Source organism: Triticum dicoccoides, chromosome 2A (assembly GCF_002162155.2).
Source record: "Triticum dicoccoides isolate Atlit2015 ecotype Zavitan chromosome 2A, WEW_v2.0, whole genome shotgun sequence".
Lineage (NCBI taxonomy): Eukaryota > Viridiplantae > Streptophyta > Magnoliopsida > Poales > Poaceae > Triticum > Triticum dicoccoides.
The window spans coordinates 530,557,147-530,561,476 of NC_041382.1; positions in this window are offsets into that span (position 1 = coordinate 530,557,147).

The following is a 4,330-nucleotide window of genomic DNA, read 5'->3' on the forward strand; positions in this document are numbered from 1 at the left end:
TAGTCTTGTGGTGGAAGATCATCTTGAGCTTGTGTCCCCTTGAAAAACTTCTCTTGTTGAGGGACAAACTTTGTCTTGGGGTATTGATCTTCTTCCCATTCAACTCCATTGGCATTGAACTTTCGTTCAACCAATACCTTGATTCTTTCGGTGCATTCCTTGCTTGCACACAATTTCCTCGAATTGCTTACTCCCGGCAAGGCTTTTGTACACTCCTTTCTCTATAATTCCCTTCAATAAGCTATTTTCTTGCTCAAGTGTAACTTGGCTAAGAGAATCATTAGTGGAATCAAGAGAACTACTAGAAGCAACAATATTGGATTTAGCATGATCATTGCTACTACTAGCGGAAGAATCTTTCTTGTTAGATTTGACTTGAGGCATGTAAGTGGATAAGAGTAAACGCTTGGCAATGTAAGAAGAACTTTTCTTGCGAAGATCATCATTGATTGCCTTTAAGAACTCATGCTCTTGCTCAAGATTGAGTTTTTCAAAGTGTAGCTTCTCATGAGCTCTTAAAAGTTCTCGATGATCTTCGAAGATAGTGTCATGAGCTAACTTAAGAGTTTTTAGTTCTTTAGTTAGAGCCTCAATCTTATCCTTATCATTGTCATTCGTTTTATCTTGATTAGCATGATTAATTGGTCTTTCATCATAGTATTCATCACTAGAGTTGTCACCAAGTAAATCATCACCTAACAAGTCATCTTCATCACTATCGAAATCAACATACTCGGGGTGTGTTACCTTAGGACCTTTGGCCATGAGGCATCTTCCAATTCCTTCATTTGGTGAGTCAAATATGTCGTAGGAGTTGGTTGACACAAGTGCTAGACCGGCAACACCTCCATATTGAGTATCTTCGGAGTCGGAGTGATAACTTCTCTCGGAGTGGCTGTCGGAGTCGGAGCCGGATACCCATTCACCAACATGAGCTTGATGTCTTCGTCTTGTGTAGCTCCTTGATGATTTTTCCTTCCTTTTCGAATCCTTGCTTCTCCGTGAGTATCTTCGTTCATAACGATCATCTCTACTCCTTCTCTCTCTTGGTGGTGATCCTTTGCTTCTTCTTTTTGGAGAATCTTCTCTTTTCTTTTAGGGAGCCGTACACTCGTTGGAATAGTGTCCGGGTCTTCCACAATTGTAACAGTTTCTCTCTCGACTAGAAGATCTTTTGTCATTGTAGGACCTTGACTTGGAGCTTCTATCTTTGCTTCTACTCTTGTAGAACTTGTTGAAGTTCTTCACCATTAAGCTCAATTCTTCATTGAAGTCTTGTTTCTCACTTGATGATGTAGGTGCTTCACATGAGGCTTTATAGGCATCACTTGACTTGTTGTGAAGTTCCTCTTTATCCTTAAGTGACATCTCATGAGCAACAATTCTTCCAATCACTTCCGTTGGCTTGAGATCTTTGTAATTTGGCATCATTTGGATCAATGTGCACACGATATCATATTTTCCATCCAAGGCTCTTAGGATCTTCTTGATGATGAATCTATCGGTCATCTCTTCACTTCCTAAGCCGGCAATCTCATTTGTGATGAGAGCAAGCCTAGAGTACATTTCAGCGACACCTTCACCATCCTTCATCTTGAACTTGTCAAGTTGGCTTTGAAGCACATCCAACTTGGATTCCTTGACGGAGTCGGTACCTTCGTGCATATCAATCAAAGTGTCCCAAATTTCCTTTGCATTCTCAAGGCGGCTGATTTTGTTGAATTCTTCTGGGCATAATCCGTTGAAGAGAATATCACAAGCTTGAGCATTGTATTGCAACATCTTCAAATCATCCGCGGTAGCTTCACGGTTTGGTTCTCTCTCATCAAAGAAGTCACCTTGCAAACCAACACACACAATAGCCCAAACAGCGGGGTTATGTCCAAGAATATGCATTTTCATTTTATGCTTCCAACTAGCAAAATTAGTACCATCAAAGTAAGGACCTCTTCGGTGATAATTTCCCTCGCTAGACGCCATACTCTCCTAGGTTGTGAAACCAAGGCTATGACCACCAAAAGCTATGGAGATCAAGCAAATGGAAACCTGGCTCTGATACCACTTGTAGGATCGAAGTATGTCTAGAGGGGGGGTGATTAGACTACTTGACCAATTAAAAACTTAACCTTTTCCCAATTTTAGTTCTTGGCAGATTTTAGCTATTTTAGGACAAGTCAAGCAATCATCACACAATTCAAGCAAGCATGCAAAGAGTTTATGGGCAGCGGAAAGTAAAGCATGCAACTTGCAAGAGTATAAAGGGAAGGGTTTGGAGAAGTCAAACGCTATTGGAGACACGGATGTTTTTCCCGTGGTTCGGATAGGTGGTGCTATCCTACATCCACGTTGATGGAGACTTCAACCCACGAAGGGTAATGGTTGCACGAGTCCACACAGGGCTCCACCCAAGGGCAACGGTTGCGCGAGTCCATGAAGGGTCCACAAAGAAGCAACCACCCACAAAGGGTCCATGAAGAAGCAACCTTGTCTATCCCACCATGGCCATCGCCCACGAAGGACTTGCCTCACTAGCGGTAGATCTTCACGAAGTAGGCGATCTCCTTGCCCTTACAAACTCCTTGGTTCAACTCCACAATCTTGTCGGAGGCTCCCAAGTGACACCTAGCCAATCTAGGAGACACCACTCTCCAAGAAGTAACAAATGGTGTGTAGGTAATGAACTCCTTTCTCTTGTGCTTCAAATGATAGTCTCCCCAACACTCAACTCTCTCTCATAGGATTTGGATTTGGTGGAAAGAAGATTTGAGTGTAAAGCAACTTGGGAAGGCTAGAGATCAAGATTCATATGGTAGGAATGGAATGTCTTGGTCTCAACACATGAGTAGGTGGTTCTCTCTCAGAACATATGAGTTGGAATGGTGTGTGTGTTCTGATGGCTCTCTCACTTAATGAGAAAGAGGTGGAGGGGTATATATAGCCTCCACCCAAAATCCAACCATTACACACAATTTACCAATCTCGGTGGGACCGAATCAGAAAACTCGGTCCGACCGAAATAGTAAACCTAGTGACCATTAGGAATTTCGGTGGGACTGACATGCAACTCGGTAGGACCGATTCGGTTAGGGTTTGGGCATAACGTAATCTCGGTGAGACCGATTACACAAACTCGGTGAGACCGAATTTGGTAATTAGCTAACTAGAGAGTTGGTCAGGCAAACTCGGTGGGACCGATTTGCTCTTTCGGTGAGACCGAGTGGAACTCGGTGAGACCGAAAAGTTACAAAGGGGAAACACTGAGTTTACATTGCAATCTCGATGGGACCGATTCGCTCTTTCGGTGGGACCGAAAAGTTATCGAAAGGGAAACAGAGAGTTTGCAACCCCATCTCGGTGGGACCGAGATCCTTATCGGTAGAACCAAATTGCTAGGGTTTGGCAGTGGCTAATGACAAGTGAAACTCGGTGGCGCCGGATAGGAAGAATCGGTAGGACCGAGTTTGGCTTAGAGTTTAGGTCATATGTGGATATGGGAAAGTAGTTGAGGGTTTTTGGAGCATATCACTAAGCACATGAAGCAAGAGGCTCATTAAGCAACACCTCATCCCTCCTTAATAGTATTGGCTTTTCCTATGGACTCAATGTGATCTTGGATCACTAAAATATAAAATGAAGAGTCTTGAGCTTTTGAGCTTGAGCCAATCCATTGTCCTTAGCATTTTGAGGGTTCCACTTTCACATCCATGCCATGCCAATCATTGAGCTTTCCTGAAATAATTATCTTGGAATAGTATTAGCTCAATGAGCTATATGTTGTTATGAATTACCAAAACCACCTAGGGATAGTTGCACTTTCAATCTCCCCCTTTTTGGTAATTGATGACAACATATAGATCGAAGCTTCAACAAAAGATAATAAACATGAAATATATTGTCGCTTTGAGAAGTATGCGATAAGTAAGAGCTCCCCCTAAATTTGTGCATATTTAAAATTTGCTTTGGACTGCAAATGCACAAAGAGTTAGAGTCATGGGTTACTCTTCCATGTCACATACGGAATTTTGCATATGTCGGTGCGGTCTAAACTATTTTTAATCCCAAAATTTCTTGTCACATTCAGACTGATTTTAAAAATAAATGTATATCAATATAAAATCCAATAAATTGTCCATGCATAAAAATCAATGCAATTTAAAATCTCGAAATGAAAAAAATGATATTTGAAAATAATTGCCGATTTGATGTGTTTTACAAATGTACATCCCATTTATCATTACTGATAGGCCATTTTCTCAGCCAGTCAAAGGAAGCTCTCCTCGTCTTGAAAGATTTGTAGCCCAGCAGGCCTGATAAAGCGACTTACTTGACA